General features: G+C 35.2%; 1 pseudogene; it reads left to right on the top strand.

The window, feature by feature from the left end:
- The first annotated feature begins 891 nt into the window (after positions 1–891).
- On the top strand, positions 892–2141 carry LOC101049292 (zinc finger protein 277 pseudogene; annotated as a pseudogene).
- The last annotated feature ends 16481 nt before the right edge of the window (positions 2142–18622 follow it).

Genomic DNA, 18622 nt, shown 5'->3' with positions numbered 1-18622 from the left:
ACACATTGCAGGGAAAAGTGAAATTAACTGGCTTGATGTCTATTTCCAGGGAGTCTGGCAACCCTAGGCAGAAAGCAGTAATGATAATACAGTCAGCTATTGGTTGTTCTAATATAATGGCCAATTTGCATATTACCCATTTTTGACCATTTACCTGTCTTCGACCACTTCTTCTTTCTTCTGTGGCTTTTCTTGCAGTCACTACATTTACAGCTCTCTCAATATAGTACAAAAAAGATATTCAAATTTTGCACCTTAATAGATGAAGATGGTCCTTGGGGAGGAGACAGAAACTACTGATTGAAAAATCAGGTTTATAAATAATTTGAAATTTCGTTTCTTTGTAATTGGCATATCTTTCTATGGATAATTATGAGTTTAATGAAATGAGATCATTTAAGATGATCACACAATAAAACTTTACAGCCAAAATACAAAGTCTTCATCTTATTTTCCTGCTTCACTTTTTATGTAGTTCTTAGTAAGTGCATTTTTCTACTTTGTTTTTTGAAAACAACATTCATTTTTGAAAAGTTTATTTCAAGAAGGACTAATCCTTTGCTGATGTTCAAATTTAAATTATTCTTTCATGTCCGTCTCATAGAAGAAAAACATGAAAAATTGCTTCTGTGGTAGTTTCTTCTAGTTTCTCAAGCACTCTTGTAGTAACAACTGGTTCAAAATACTGCTTTGTTTCAAAGCATACAGTTTAGATGTATCTTCACTGATGATGGGAACATCTACATTTTGTTCTTGGGCTGTCAGGTCAGTTTCACTGTCAGACAGTGTACACAGGGGAGTGTCATTTTCATAGGTTAGAAAATAATACTCCAGTTGATCCCACACCTTTCTATTAGGGAGCAGTGAAGTGTATTTAGTTTCTTCCGGGTAATGGTTGCTCGCAAGACCCAGGGAGCTGCCGCCCGACTGGAGGAAGACCATGATGGGAGCCGCAGCACAGTCGGGGTGTAGGTTATGGGGGCAGTAAGGATTGTGTCCTGGAGCGGCTTTCCCTGCCAGAGAGTCCAGGTGGCACCACCACTTTAGAAGGCTCTCCATCTGTGCCTTATATATTCTGTGAAGAACGTTTTCCTGTGGCTGAACAAGAGAAACTTCTGAAGCACATGATTATTGAGCATAAGATTGTCATAGCTGATGTCAAATTGGTGGCTAATTTCCAAAGGTCCGTTTTATCTTGGAGGAAGAGGTTCACTGAACAGCTCATCACAGATTTTTGTAGTGTGATAAGAATTAATTCCACTGCTCCGTTTGAAGAACAAGAGAATTATTTTTTGTTATGTGACGTTTTACCAGAGGATAGAGTTCTTCGAGAAGAACTTCAGAAACAGAGACTGAAAGAAATTCTGGAACAGCAGTGGCAAGAACGCAATGATACCAATTTTTATGGCATTTGTATGTTTTGCAATGAAGAATTCCTTGGAAACAGATCTGTTCTTTTGAACCACATGGCCAGTGAATATGCTTCAATATTTCATTGCCAGACAACATTATAAACTGCAATGATTTTTGTGTACATTACAGAAAAAGCTTGACAATTTGCAGTGCTTGTACTATAAGAAGACCTTCAAGGACAAAAATTCGCTTAAAGATCACATGAGGAAAAAATAGCCTCGTAAGATTAATCCTAAGAACAGAGAATATGATCGATTTTATGTCATCAATTATTTGGAACTTGAAAAATCATGGGAAGAAGTTCAGTTGGAAGATGATCGGAAATTGCTGTACTATCAGGAAGATGACTGGTCTGACTGGGAAGAACACCCTGACTCTGCCGTCTGCTTATTCTGTGAAAAGCAAGCCGAAACAATTGAGAAATTGTATGTCCACATGGAGGATGCACACAAATTTGATCTTCTCAAAATAAAGTCAGAACTTGGATTAAATTTCTATCAGCAAGTGAAACTGGTCAGTTTTATTTGGAGGCAAGTTCACCAATGCAGATCTTATGGCTGCCATGTGAAGTTCAAATCCAAGGCAGACTTAAGGACTCACATGGTTAGCAGGCTTTTATCTTGTCTCACAGTGTCTTCCAAAGAGTTGTTTGCCAGAAAGATGTGTCATTCATCTGGGACAACTAGCAGGATCAAGATATAATGCATGAGTTTGGGTGATGTCTCTGGAGTTACTGGGGATGTTAAGAAGAAAAGAATCAAGATAGTGGGAATTTCTCTTAGGTATTAAGTTTACATCCATACCTCTTCACTAAACTTTATCAACATTGTTTTAGTTAGGTCTTTGAGTTCCACTTAAAATGTCACCTCCCAGCACTTTGGGAGGCCGAGGCGGGTGGATCACAAGGTCAGGAGATCAAGACCATCCTGGTCAACATGGTGAAACCCCGTCTCTACTAAAAATACAAAAAATTAGCTGGGCATGGTGGCATATGCCTGTAATCCCAGCTACTCAGGAGGCTGAGGCAGGAGAATTGCCTGAGCCCAGGAGGCGGAGGTTGCGGTGAGCCGAGATCGCGCCATTGCACTCCAGCCTGGGTAACAAGAGCGAAACTCTGTCTCAAAAAAAAAAAATATATATATATATATATATATATATATATATATATATATATATCTCATCTCTGTAAAGTGAACTTAAACTTTCAGGCAGAGTTAATAGCTCTTTGCTCAAACCTGTATTACTGTTCATTTCATATTTCCTTGTAATGATCTATTTATATATTTTTGTGCTCACTGGATTTTGTCCTTGGCTAACTTGCATCTTTTTTGACAAGCACAGTGCCTGGCTCATAATAAAGCAAGCTTTGTTGAATGGGAAGAGCTGAGCTGCAAGATCTTTTCATCTGACGACTCTTCCCTTTACTTCCTCCCTCCCTTCTTCCTTCCTTTTCTTTCTACCTTCCTTCTTTCCTTTCTTCCTTGGAATTCTAAAGTTAATACTCTCATAATAAAGTAAAACAGTTCTTTTAGCCTATTTTTGATTTTCTTGTTTTAAGATCTGCTGTTTAGATACCATTTAATTATTTTCACCAAATCATTGCTAAAATGATGTTTTATATGGGAAAATAGGTAAACTTTCCTATTTATATGAATAAGCACATATACACAACTGTTGTTGGAGTGTGTTAAAGAATTCATTTATCGGTTAGACACATCCTTCACTTTTGTGGTGCTAGGATAATTTCGGGTGTTCCTCAGACACAGATTCCAATCATCCTTTCATAGAAGTATAAGAATCTGTTAATGAAAAAAAAATCACAATTAAAATCTACTGTTGTTTCAGGACATTTAAAAATAATATTTACTAACCAATTATCTGTGGAATCTAAATCTGTTAACAATCCTGGTTTTCAGAGGACTCAGCATTGATCTTACTCAATGCATGAAACAGCTTCAAAATGTTCTTTGCTAAATGTGTTCCCAGCAGAAATTCACATCTGTAATCTATCTGCTGAGTTTCAGTATTTCAGTTACTGAAATGGATTGCTTATAGCTGAAGGACTACCTTCAAAATTTTTTGATATAGAATATTTTTATTTTGCCTGGAATTCAGAGTATAAGTCTAATTCTTATACTGTGGGCAAATAATGCCTTGATTTCTTCAGCCTACCTTCTCAAACTATTTAAATAAGACTGTGCATATGTGGAGGGTGAAGGAAAGAAAGAATAAGATTAGAACAAAGTATGGTTCTTTTTTTTTTTGTTTTCTTACTGATATTTTAAATTTAAAAAGTATGGCTTATAGAGAGATGTGGGCTTTAGGAAGATAAAGTTAAATAGGATCTAATTTTTCTGGCAGTATTACCCAATAACCATGCAATTTTCCAGTCTCGATTACCAAGACATTGCAATATGAGAAAAGCAGAGAAAATAGGTCCTTGTAAACCTGTGACAAGCCAGGGTAAATAAAGCCTCAGTAATAAAGGAGAAAGAGAACAGGCACACTTGAATTCTCGTCTATATGTTAGTCTCAAACTGGAAACTTAATCCTTTAGAAACTTGAGATTCATAGTGTCAAGAAAGAAACAGGTGTAACACTTACGATGAAAGAACATAGCTTTGCTATTAGAACATTGAAGTTATTTACATTTGACTTCTCTGATTTCCATATAAGCTTTTTCTTGAGGCATTAGCTTTTAATTTCATTGGTAAAAATGCAAACTATAAAAACCTCAAATTATGTGAGATTGTTTAGAGATGTATGCATTTTATGTGCATGGTTGGTTATAGATTCCCTGAGGGTAGCCAGTTATATGTTTTGTGGGTTACTGGTGTTCATATTATCCGGCACGCAGTGGGTCAAATCTCTGCTTCGCTGTATTAGTTTTTTTAAATTTCTACATTAAAATTTATCACAAATATGGTGACTTAAAACAACATCTGTTTATTATCTCACAGCCTGTAGATCCGAAGTTGGCATGGTGTGGCTGGGATTTTCTGCTCAGTATCTCACAGGGTTGAGATCAAGGTGTTGGTCAGGCTGTGTCCCCCTCTGAAGCCCTAATTTTCTTCGAAGCTCACACAGCTTTTGGCAGAATTCAGTCCCTTGCAGCTCTGGTACTGAGATTCTTGTTTTCTTGCTTGTTGTAGGACCCAGATCCCCACTTTCTTGCTAGCTGCTGGGAGAGACCATTCTCAGAACCTAAGAGAAGAACCTCAGGACCTAGCTACATAGCCCTCTCACAACCTTACAGTTTACCTCTTAAAAGTCAGCAGGATTTCTCATGCTTTAAATCTCTCTCTCTCTCTCTTTCTCTCTCTCTCTGGCCAGCCCCCACCCCCTTTTCCTTTTTCTGGAAAGCCTAAGTCCCTTTTCAGGGCTTACTAACTTAGGTAAGGCCCATGTAGGATAATCTTTCTTTTGAAGAATTCAAAATCAACTAATTAGAGATTTAATTATATCTGCAAAATCCCTTCATATTTATCATATTAGTTCACTTAATTGAGGCAGTAAAATCCATTAAATTCATAGTTAACTTAAGTGGAGGGGATTAATCAGGGTGCATACGCCCAGGGTAGGAATCATAGGTATTGCATGGAATTTTGAAGTCTGCCTACTAAGTGTTTTTTTGTTGTTGTTTTGTTTTTTATTTTTATTTTTTAGCTTGGATCTTGCTCTGTCACTCAGGCTGAAGTGTAGTTGTATAATCTTGGCTCACTGCAGCCTCAAATTCTTGGGCTCAGATGATCCTCCTTTCTCAGCCTCCCATGTAGCTGGGACTACAGGTGTGTGCCAGCATAGCAACCTAATTTTGTTTATATTTTGTTGAGGCTCTCCCTATGCTGATGAGGCTGTTCTTGAACTCCTGGGCTCAAGCAGTCCTCCCATCTCAGCTTCCCAAAGTGATGGGATTATAGACATGAGCCACTGCACCTGGCACTGGGTATATTCTTAGATACTAAAAACTCATTTTCGGCCAGGCACAGTGGCTCATGCTTGTAATTCCAGCACTTTGGGAGGCTGAGCCAGATGGAACACCTGAGATCAGGAATTCGAGACTAGCCTGACCAACATGGCAAAATCCCGTCTCTACCAAAAATACAAAAATTAGCTGGGTGTGGTGGTGTGCACCTATAATCCCAACTACTTGGGAGCCTGAGGCAGGAGAATCACTTGAACCTGGGAGATGGAGGTTGCAGTGAGCTGAGATCAAGCCATTGCACCCAAGCCTGGGCAACAAGAGTGAACTCTGTCTCAAAAACAAACAAACAAGACCAAAAACCCCTCAATTTCATATTAAATTAAACAGAGATTACAAGGTATCAAAATTTGCTGAGAAAAAATAACTGTTTTCTTTCAACGTTTTTCTCATGGATTGATTTTATCTGGTTGCATAAATTTTGTACACATCTCAAAATTTTAATTTTGAAACAAGTGGTATATAAATACTAAGAAAACTTTATTTAACCTAGATATTTGAGTGTTCTCAATTTTAAATTATCTGGATCACATGCCCTCTGATTTATTGTGCTGGCTAATACAGTCCTTTTTTTGCTGAACATTTTGTGATAGTGTGACTCAATGATCATTTCTATAAAGAGGGAACATCTTAAAGATTTTATTACTGTGATCATTAATTTTGTCAACTTGACTGGGTTAGGGGATATCCAGATAGCTCTTTAAACGTAATTTCTGGGTGTCTCTACAGGAGTGTTTCTGGAAGAGACTAGCATTTGAATTAGTTGACTGAGTAAAAAAGATACACCTTCAGCAATGTGGAGGAGCATCATCAAAATCCATTAGTTTTCCTTGTTCTCTAGCTGTAGATGGTGTCTTACAGGACTCTTTGTATTCCATAATCATGTGAGCCAAGTCCCGTAATAAATCTCCTTTTGCAAACCTCTATATATCCTATTGGTTTTATTTCTCCAAAGAATACTAATACAATCACTATACTGCATAGTGGTTTGTTTTGAAATAAACATACTCGCCCAGGCACAGTGGCTCATGCCTGTAATCCTAGCACTTTGGGAAGCCAAGGAGGGTGGATCACGATGTCAGGAGATTGAGACCAACCTGTCCAACATGGTGAAACCCAGTCTCTACTGAAATACAAAAAATTAGCTGGTGTGTTGGCACATGCCTGTAGTCCCAGCTACTTGGGAGGCTGAGGCAGGGGAATCACTTGAACTCATGAGGTGGAGGTTGCAGTGAGCCTAAATTGTGCCACTGCACTCCAGCCTGGTGACAGAGGGAGACTCCGTCACAAAATATCTATATATATTTATTGCAAATTAACAACTTTTGCTTTTTTATTTCCTAATTACACAATTAAGTGGAAAATTTAGAAAATGTATATTACCTTGGCACCTCAGATTTTGCCAGTCACAAAACATATTAGTCCCATTATCTTTAATACTACAATACCTGAGGCAATGCCCATTATGTCATTTCTGTGTAGTGTGGGAGGCTAAGAGTAGTCTTGTCACATACTACTGGCTTTAAGGCTGACCTCAGCAATTTTTTTTTTAGTATATAAACTTGAGCAAGTTATAAAACTTCCCTAAACTTTTTTAAATTTTAATTTTTCATTTAAAAATATTTTTAGGCTGGGCACAGTGGCTCGCTTCTGTAATCCCAACACTTTTGGAGGCTGAGATGGGCAGATCACCTGAAGTCAGGAGTTCGAGACCATTCTGGCTAATATGGCGAAACCCCATCTCTTAAAGTACAAAAATTAGATGGGCGTGGTGGTAGGCACCTGTAATCCCAGCTACTCAGGAAGCTGAGGCAGGAGAAACGTTTGATCCTGGGAGATGAAGTTTGCAGTGAGCCAAGATTGGGCCACTGCACTGTAGCCTGGGCGACAGAGCAAGAATCCATGTCACATATACATATATATTTAGAGACAGGATCTTGCTCAGTCATCCAGGCTGGACTCTAACTCCTGGCCCCAGGCAATCTTCCTGCCTGAGTGGACACCACTGCATTAAACAAACTTCCCTAAACTTTTTTTTCTTTCTTTGTTTTCGTTTTGGTGACAACAATCATCACTATAATTGTGGGGTTACTGTGTGCATTAGATGTGATAGAGCATGTGAAATGCTTAGTATAGTATATGGCACCTATGACACAATAAATACTAGCTATCAATGCCATCATTGTCATCTGTGAATTTATTAGATCAATGGACTTTTCTTAATACCAAGCTTATTTCATTTGTGTCGAAGTCTAATAATTGTAGTGGGATGGAATGTATATTGAACGTGCACAGCACTGGCGGGGTAATAGTTGGCATGTGTTAGTGTTAGGGGGCAAAAGTGGGATAATTCTGACAGGCAAGTTTCCTCAAAATGTGGAGGGAGCATTAGATGGACATCAGACCCACTAGGAAATCTGGAAGAGGATTTGTTGCATTTCCTAATACTAGTCTTGCCACCTCCAATTTGTTCTCTCCATTGGTGTCAGAATGGTCTTTCCAATAAGCAGATGTACTCCTCCCTTCCTTCAGATTCTTCTGTGATCCTCCACTGCCCAAGTGGTGAGCTCAAATTCTCTTGTATAGCAGACAATTTTGGTCTTTCATGAACTTTCCTTGTCTGTCCATTCACTCCTATCAGCTACCCATTCTTCTCCCCTAATGTGTACTCTGCTTCACCTTTTCCTTTCATATTCTTTCTCAAATGATAAACTACTTGTAGTTTTCCAAACACACCAAAGATTCTTAAGCCACCATATTTTGCAGGAATGTTTTCCTCTGCCAAGAATGACCTTTCATTTCTTTTATTTGCTGAATTCTTACTACAAGTCTCACTTCAGAGCTGCTGCTTCTCTTAACCCTCTCTGACTCCAAATGTAGATGTATACACTTGGTGACACTGTAGTATGCATAGTCCTCCGTCATGGTAATGATGGCGATGCATTTCTGTCCTTCCACTAGTTTATAAGCTGGGACCATGCACTGTCAAATCTGTCACCCCTAGCCCAATACTTGCTCATATATTGCAGCCTCAGTTTCACAATAATCTCGTTAACTCGTTAGATGGGAACAGATATACAGGCTTTTCTAAAGTCACATAAATAGGAACTGGTAAGTCTAGGATTCAGATACAAGATTTCTAAATCCAAGTTTATTTTCCATTACTGAAATGTTAAATTATAGTAAACCCACGGATATTTACAGCGTAGTAACCATGTTCAAATTTCAACATGGTGTTCTACAGGTGATAAAGATTTTTAAAAGAATATTCTTTAAAGATGGTCCTGATCTTTTGATTAATACTAAGACAATGTTCTTTTCACTTGCTACTAATTGATATATAGTAGGCATGAAATGTAGTTATCAAAGCAATGCATAGATGAATGAATCCTTGGTGATTATCAAGGTAATGCTTTCATACGGCCTTATAAATAAAAACTGATTAGGTAGTGAGTGACTCCTTTCTTAGAATATTTGTGGGTTGAAGTATTTTTTATTATGGATTTCAATTTTATATATGTCAAGAAAAAATGAGTGGATGAGCTATAATATTAAACAAATAAAATGGTATAATTCAAATTTAAAACACAAAAGATAACATAAAAGAAATTAGAATTAATAGACACTTGCAATAAAGTAATTGGAGTTACATTTACAAGAAAGTTTGATGGCCAAGGTGAAAAGGGATGTGTATTTAAAGTACATAGTTTTTTGAAAGAAGAAGGCATATAAATTCATTTTTTGAGATAGGCTTGCTAGGACCATAAGGTTGAGTTGATTAATGTATTTAACTCTATATTATCTCTACAGTTCCAAGCAGTTGTCCTAAAAGGAGGAACTTACAGAGAAAATAACATCCTAATCTAGATATTCCCTACCTTGTTTGAACCCATGGGAAACCAGTGTCAAATTGCCGTTTTCAGTAATATAGAATTATAGCCAGTTTCTCCAGGTTTTGTGAGGCTTGAGTCTGTTCTATTTTGAGGTCTATCTTTAAGGAAAAATAATTTAAAATTATGATTATAAAATTAAGTATGAATGCATGTATTTCTTTAGAATAAAAAAGAAATAAAACTGCAGATATATAAAAGCTGACAAGTATCACAAACATTTCTTTCAGTTTTATTTTGGTTTCCAAAGAATTTTTCCTTTTTTTATTTTGGAAAAAAATGATAGACTCTTGGACAAAATACTGTATGTTAAGCAGAGAATCTGACAAAGGAATAAGGCTAATCACTAGTGGTGAGGCTTGGGGGAAGAATACAGTATTCATTTCATGTTAGGAAATCAGTTTCTGAGTGCTGCTGTTTGGCTGGTGCTATCTGGCCAAATTAGTTAGGTACTGGGTAAGTGTTGAGCTGCCTATTTTTGGATTTTCAAGGAAGCATTTTGTTGTTGTTGTGTATGTGAAATAGTCGTTTCTAGACTACTATGCTATGTTATGTTTATTGCATAAGTAAGGTACTTATTTCATGATCGTGGCATCTCCAGTAGTTTTAGATGACAGCTCCAAACAGCTGTCAGCAGTCTGGATGGTCATTTCAGGATTCACCATCCCTTCTTTTCATCATTCTGTTTATTAAGAGGAGAAGGACTGACCATGAGGTGTTCTATCTCTTTCTGGGGCAGAATCATTACTTTGCATATCCCTTCTAGACAGCAGCTGTATGACAGCATGTAAGTACCTGCTAATGTCTCAAATCAAAGCAAAAATAATTATTAGTGATAACACAAAACTCTTTTATTATAGTTGGACAAATTCCATGTAAGCAAGCCTCGTATTTAACCTAGACAAAACCAAGTGAGTAAATACTCAAACTCAACTTGTCATTTGAGAGCGCATCAGCATTTTTTTAAAGATACTTTTTTCGACTTGTTTTTGTTTTTTACTGTCTGATGCAATTTCCCTTCAAAATTGCCTTTTTAATAAATCTTTCTGGAACAAATCTTTTCTGGAAATGTGTGATGTATTTCCCACTCCCTCCTCTTTTTGCCATTTTCCCCAATTTTTAAAAACTGGGCTAAATTGCATGTAACATAAAGTGTACTGTGTTAACCATTTAAAAATATACAGTTAAGTGGTATTAAATACATTTCTAGAGTTGCACAATCATCACTGCTATCCGTCTCCATAACTCTTTTCGTCTTTTAAAACTGATTATCTGTTAAACAGTAACTTCCTTTTCTTCCCTCTCTCCAGCCCCTGGCAATCAGCATTCTACTTTCTGTCTATATGATTTTGGCTGCTCTAACTTCCTCACATGAATGAAATCATACTGTATTTGTCTTTTAATGACTGGCTTATTTCACTTAGCATAATATCCTTAAGTTTTATTCATGTTGTAGCATTTGCCAGAATTTTCTTTCTTAAGGAAATATTATCATTGTATATATATACTGTGAGTAAAAATTCTGAATTATATTGAATACTAATAATTATAAACATTTTTGAATAACATTTAATTGTATGTATATACTACATTTTGCTTATTCATTTATATGTCTGTGGACATGGGTAACTTCCACATTTTCATTATTGTGAATACTACTACTATGAGCATGGTCATACAAGTAGCTCTTCACGACCCTCCTTTCAGTACTTTTAGATATACCCAGAGGTGAAATTGTGGGATCAAATGTTAACTGAATTTTTAATTTTTTTCATAACTTTCATACTGTTTCCTAATGTGCGAGACTGTTAATAGTTTACATTCTTAGCGGTAGTGCACAAGGGTTCTGGTTTCTTCATATCCTTACCAACGTGGGTTATTTAGTTGTTGTTTTATTTTTTGGTAGTAGCCACCCTCATGGGTTGGATGTGGTGGCTCATAGTTTTGATGTGCATTTTCCTAACTATTAGTGATATTGACCATCTTCCCATGTGCTTTTTGGATATTCATGCATTTTCTTTAGAAAAATGTCTATTCAAACTATTCAAGTTTTTTGTCTGTTGTTTAATATGGTTGTTTTTTGTTGTTGAGATTTAGGAGTTCTCCATACATTCGGGAGAGTAATCCAGTATCAGCTATATAATTTGTGAATTTTTTTTTTAATTCTGTGGGTGGCCTTTTTACTCTGTTTTGGTAGTGTGTTCTAAGATACAAAATTTTTAATTTTCATGAAGCTCAACTTGTCCATTTTTTCTTTAGTTGCCTGTACTTTTGATGTCATATTCAAGATCCAGTAAATTATTGCTAAATCCAGTCTCATGAATCTTTTACCCTTTGTTTTCTCCTAAGAGTTTTATAGTTTTAGGTCTTACATGTAGGTCTTTGATCCATTTTGAGTTAATATCTGTATAATATGTTAGGTAAGGGTCCAACTTCATTTTTTTTTTTTTGCATGTGAATATTCAATTTCCCCAGCACCATATGTTGAAGAGACTGTCTTTTCCCCATTGAATGGTCTTGGTACCCTCCTCAAAAATTTGCCCATTCATGAAATAGTTTATTTATTTTATTGTACTTTAGGTTCTGGGGTACATGTGCAGATCATGTGGGATTTTGGCATAGGTACATACGTGGCAAGGTGGTTTACTGCCTCCATCCCCCTGTCACCTATATCTGGCATTTCTCCCCATGTGATTCCTCCCCACCCTCCCCACCCACTGCTGTCCCTCTCATAGTCCCTCTCAACAGATCCCAGTGTGTGATACTTCCCTCCCTGTGTCCACGTGTTCTCATTGTTCAACACTGCCTGTGAGTGAGAACATGTGTTGTTTGATTTTCTGTTCTTGTGTCAGATTGCTGAGAATGATGGTTTCCAGATTTATCCATGTCCCTACAAAGGACACGAACTCATCTTTTATGGCTGCATAGTATTCCATGGTGTATATGTGCCACATTTTCTTTGTCCAGTCTATCATCGATGGGTATTTGGGTTGGTTCCAGGTTTTTGCTATTGTAAACAGTGCCATAATGAACATATGTGAGCATGTGTCTTTATAGCAGAATGATTTATAATCCTTTGGGTATATACCCAGTAATGGGGTTACTGGGTCAAATGGAATTTCTACTTCTAGATCCTTGAAAAATTGCCACACTGTCTTCCACAATGGTTGAATTAAATTACACTCCTACCAACAGTGTAAAAGTGCTCCTATTTCCCCACATCCTCTCCAGCATCTTGTCTCCAGATTTTTTAATGATCACCTTTTTAACTGGTGTGAGATGGTATTTCAATGTGATTTTGATTTGCATTTCTCTAATGACCAGTGATAACCAGCATTTTTTTCATATGTTTGCTGACCTCATATATATCTTCTTTTGAAAAATGTCTGTGCATATCCTTTGCCCACTTTTGAATGGGTTTGTTTGTTTGTTTGCTTGTTTTCTTGTAAATCTGTATTAGTTCTTTGTAGATTCTGGATAATAGCCCTTTGTCAGATGGGTAGATTGTGAAAATTTTTTCCCATTCTGTTGGTTGCTGATTCATTCCAATGTTAGTTTGTTTTGCTGTGCAGAAGCTCTGGAGTTTAATTAGATCCCATTTGTCTATTTTGGCTTTTGTTGCCATTGCTTTTGGTGATTTAGTGATGAAGTCCTTGCCTTTACCTATGTCCTGAGTGGTTTTGCCTAGGTTTTCTTGTAGAGTTTTAACGGTGTTAGATCTTATGTTTAAATCTTTAATCCATCTGGAGTTAATTTTGGTGTAAGGTGTCAGGATGGGGTCCAGTTTCTGCTTTATGCACATGGCTAGCCAGTTTTCCCAACACCATTTATTAAACAGGGAATCCTTTCCCCATTGCTTGTTTTTGTCAGGTTTGTCAAAGATCAGATGATTGTAGATGTGTGGGATTGCTTCCAAGGCCTCTGTTCTGTTCCATTGGTTTATGTCTCTGTTTTGGTACCAGTACTGTGCTGTTTTGATTACTATTGTCTTGTAGTATAGTTTGAAGTTAGACAGCATGATGCCTCCAGCTTTGTTCTTTTTGTTTAGGGTTGTCTTGGCTATATGGTCTCTCTTTCGGTTCCATGTGAAGTTTAAAGTGTTTTTTTTTTTTTTTTTTTTTTTTTTTTTTTTTTTTTTCAGTTCTATGAAGAAGGCCGATGGTAGCTTGATGGGGATAGCACTGAATCTATAAGTTACTTTGGGCAGTATCGCCATTGCATGATATTGATTCTTCCTAATCATGAGCATGGAATGTTTTTCCATCTGTTTGTGTCCTCTCTTATTTCCTTGTGAAGTGGTTTGTAGTTCTTCTTGAAGAGGTCCTTTACATCCTTTGTTAGTTGTATACCTAGGTATTTTATTCTCTTTGTAGCAATTGTGAATGGAAGTTCACTCTTGATTTGGCTCTCTGTTTGTCTGTTATTAGTGTATAAGAGGTTTGGGTTTTTTTTGGCACTTTATTTATTGGTCTACATACCTGTCTTTGGCACCATCCTGTTTTGATTACAGTAGCTTTGTGTTAAGTTTTAAAATTAGGAAGTGTGAATCCTCCAGATTTATTCTTCTTGAATGATGTCTTTTGTAGAAATAGAAAAAATTCTAAAATTCATTTGGAATCAAGATTGTTTTGTCTCTTTGGGGTCCCATGGAAATTTATGTCAATTTTAGGATGGGTTTTTGTATTTCTTTGAACAACACTGGAATTTTGATAAAGATGACCTTTAATCTATAGTTTGCCATTTACTTTTGGTTTTAGGTATTTGAGTCTCTTCTCTTTTTTACCTTAGTAAAAGAGTAAAAGTTGGTCAATTTTGCTAGTCTTTGAAAGAACAAACTTATAATTTCATTTATTTTCTTTATTGTTTTTCTGTATTTCCTTTGTTCTCTGTCTAATATTCCCTATTTTCTTCTTTCTGCCAGCTTTGGTTAGTTTGTTCTTTTTCTAGTTTTTCAAGTTGTACAGTTAAGTTGTTGGATTGAGATCTTTCTTCCTTTTTAATGTGAAGATTTATAGCTGTAAATTTATCATTTAGCATTGTTTTCACTGTGTCCCATAAGTTATTGGTATGATGTGTTTTCTTTTTTATTAAACTTTATGTATTTCTAATTTTCTTGTGGTTTCCTCTTTATTTTACTTGGTTGTTTAGAAATGTGTTATTTAATTTTCACAAGTTTGTGAATTTTCCAGTTTTACTTCTGTTATTGATTGCTAATTTTATCCTGTAGTTGTTAGCGAAGATGTTTTCTGTCTCTCTCTTTTTACATAGTTTGAAACTTAATTTGTGGCCTAACACATGTATGGTCTACCCTAAAAAATATTCCATGTGCATTGAGAAGAATATGTATGTTGTTGGGTTGAATGTTCTGTTTGTGTTAGTTAGATCTTGTTGGCTTATTGTGTTCTTTAAGCCCTCTGCTTCCTTAATTATGCTTTATCTAGTTGGGCTATCCATTATTGAAAATACTGTATTTAAATCTTCAACTATTATTGTGGAAATATTTATTCTGCTTTCAATTCTATCAGTTTTCGCTTCATATATTGGATGGTCTGTTATTAGGTACATATATGTTTATAGTTTTTATATGTTCTTTCTATATTGAATCTTTTATTAATATAAAAGATCCTTTTTGTCTCTTGCAGTCTTTTTTGATTTAAAGTCTTTTTGCTATTAATATAGCCACCCTGCTCTTTTGGTTACTATTAGCCATTTTTTCACTTTCAACCTATTTTGGTTTTGGGTCAAAATTGAATCTTTCGTAGATAGCATATCATTGGATCATGTGCTTTTATTTATTCTTCCAATCTCTTTCTTTTGACTCAACAATTTAATCCATTTCTATTTAAAGTGATTACTAAAAAACGGGCACTTTTGTAATTTTGCCATTTTTAAAGTATGTATTATAGCTTATTTTTCTTCATTTTCTACATTAAAGTTTTGTGTTTAGCTGATTTTAAAATAAAACATTTATATTCCTTTGTCTATCCCTTTTGTATATATTCTATGGATATTTTCTTTGAGATTACCCATAGATATTACATTTATTAAACTTTATACTACCTTCACTTCAATAGTACACAAAAGCTCTGCTATTTTTAACAAGACTTTTCTAATTTCTTTTAGTTGTTGATGTCACAAAATTGCATGCTTATACATTAAATACTCCAAATATAGGCTACAAATTTTAAATTTAAATTTAATTTTTAATTTTTTGATAAAATATAATTATATATAATTGCAGAGTACACAGTGATATTGTATACTCACACAGGGTGTGGAATTATTGAAAACAGCAAATTAACATGTTTCACCTTACTTTTTACTTTATCGTTTTTATTTCCATGCTACACTGATGTATGTGTCACCTTAAATATTTATCATTTATTCCTCCTAATTGCAACTTTGTATCCTTTGAAAAATCCCATTCTCCCAACTACTCCAGCTCTGGTAACTATCATTCTACTCCCTGCTTCTGTAAGTAAGAACATGTTCATTTCTCATTCTGTGTTTGGCTTATTTAATGTAGCATAATGTCCTCCAGGTTGACACATGTTGAAAAAGATAGAACTTCTTTTTTTCTGAGTTCAAATAATATTTCCTTGTGAAAATATATCACATTTAAAAAATGTATTCACCCATTAGGGAACACTGATAGAATTTTGTATGATGAAATGGGATCTAGTTTTTTTGTTTGTTTGCTTTGCATATGTGTATACAATTTTTGTAGCACTATTTGTTGAAGAGACTGTTGTTTTTCAAACATATCTTCTTGGTCTCATTGCTGAAAATGAGTTGACTGTAAATGGATGGATTTATTTCTGGGTTCTATATTATCTTCTACTGGTCTTTTATGCTAATATCATGCTATTTCAGTTACTATAGCTTGGTAATATTATTTGAAGTCAGTTAATGTGAATGCTTCGAGCATTGTTCTTTTTGCTTAGTCTTGATTTGGCTGATGAGTCTTTTGTGGTTTCATACAAATTTTAAAATTGTTTTTCCTATTTCTGTGAAGAGTGTGTTTGGTATTTTGATAGGAATTGCATTGAATCTGCAGATTATGTTGGGTAGTAGGGACATTTTCACAGTATAAATTATTCCAATCCTTGAATATGATTATCTTTCTATTTATTTGTGTCCTCTTCAATTTCTTTTATCAGTGTTTTATAGTTTTCACTTGAGAGATATTACACTTCGATGGTTAAGTTTATTCCTAGGTATTTTTTTTTGCATCTATTATACATGGGATTACTATTTTGGATTCTTTCTTAGAGTGATTACTGTTGATATATGTAAGTGCTCCTGACTTTTGTTTGTTGCTTTTTGATCCTGCAACTTTCTTTACTGCATTTCTTGAAACAAATGACAATTAAAACACAACCTACAAAAACCTGTGAATGCAACAAAAGCAGTACTGAGAGGGAATTTTATAGCAATAAATGCCCACATCAAAAAAATAAAAAGATTTCAAGTAAACTACCCAATGACACATCTTGAAAAGTAGAAAAGCGAGGACACACTGAACCTAAAATTAGTAGAAGAGAAAAAATAATGAAGAAAAGAGCTGAAATAAGTAGAGACTAAAAATACAAAATATCAACAAAATGAAAAGTTCATTCTCTGAAAAGATAAACAAAATCAACAAAACTTTAGCCAGATTACCTAAGAAAAAGGAGAGAACACCCACATAAATAAAATCAGAGACAAAAAAGGAGACATTACAATGATATCACAGAAATTCAAAGGATTTATCAAAGGCTACCAGAAAACAACTATATGTCAGTAATTTGGAAAACCCAGAAATGAATAAATATCTAAACAGACACAACGTAATAAGTCTGAATCATGAAGAAGGAGAAAACCAGGATAGATTAAAAATACATTATGAGGTAGAAGCAGCATTGAGACTGGTTTTATAGCCTAGCATACGGTCCATCTGGAGGTTGTTCCATGTGCACTTGAGAGGAATATATATATTTTGCTGTTGGTAGGTGAATGTTCTGTACATGTTTATTAGGTCTTGTTGGTTTAACATTTTCTTCAAGTCTTCTATTTCCTTGTTGCTCTTCTGTCAATTGCTCTATCCGTTATTGAGAAACAGATTTTGAATTATCCAAATATTACTGTTAAATTGTGTATTTCTTCCAACAATTGCATTAGTTATTGCTTCATGTATTTGGGGGTTCTGTTATTAGGCTCAAATGTTCATAATTGTTATGTCTTCCTGTTGGCGTGACTTTATTGTCATTAAAATCGTCTTTGTTTATTCTAGTAAGCATTTTTGTGTTAAAGTGTATTTTGCCTGATATTAGTATAGTCACTCTATTTGTTGGTAGCTGTTTGCATAATAAATATTTTTTCAATATTTTTACCTTTATTCCTTTAGTATTTTTGAATCTAAAGTGTATATTTTATTTAAAAATATGTAATTGGCTCATATTTTTTTATTCTCTTTTATTTATCTCATTCATGATTGACAGATCTTTCTGGTTATCCCTATTTTTTACCTGGAGGCCATTTAAATTTAATATTGCTACTGATAAGATCACATTTATGTCTGCTGTTTTGTTTTGTGTTTTCTTTTTAAAAAATTTTATTTTAGGTTGAAGGGTATGTGTATATATTTGCTATGTACATATAAATTGCATATTATGGAGGTTCGATGCATAGATTATTTCATCACCCAAGTAATAAACACAGAACCTGATAGGTAGTTTTAAATTCCACATCCTCCTCCCATTTTTCACCCTCAAGTAGGCACCAGTGTATGTTGTCCCCTTCTTTGTGTTCATGTGTTCTCAATGATTAGCTCTCACTTATAAGTGACAACTGAGTTATATTTGGTTTTCTGTTCCTGTGTTAGTTCGCATAGGATAATGACCTCCATTTCCATCCATGATGTTGAAAAAGACTTTATCTCATTGTTTCTTATGGCTGCATAGTATTTCATGTGTATTTATACTGCATTTTCTTTATCCATTCTACCACTGATGGACATTTAGGTTGATTCCATGTATTTGCTAATGTGAATAGTGCCGCAAGAACATATGTGTGCATGTGTATTTATGGTAAAACAATTTATATTCCTTTGGTTATATACAAAATACTGGAATTACTGGGTCAAATAGTAATTCTGTTTTAAGTTCTTTGAGGTATCATTATACTGCTTTCCAGAATGACTGAACTAATTTACAGTTCCATCATTCATGGATTTGAATGTTAGCTGCTCTAGCTAGGCTGAGGACATTTTTCCCAGATGATATACTCACGTATCTTTTCTACATTGCTAGCTTTCTGGCCCTCTCTTTCAGAGATGTCAGTGAGTCATGGATTTGGT

This window comes from Saimiri boliviensis, chromosome 2 (assembly GCF_048565385.1).
Source record: "Saimiri boliviensis isolate mSaiBol1 chromosome 2, mSaiBol1.pri, whole genome shotgun sequence".
Classification (NCBI taxonomy): Eukaryota; Metazoa; Chordata; class Mammalia; order Primates; family Cebidae; genus Saimiri; species Saimiri boliviensis.
Note: the sequence above shows the minus strand (reverse complement) of the source record. Positions and strands in the feature narration are given on the sequence as shown.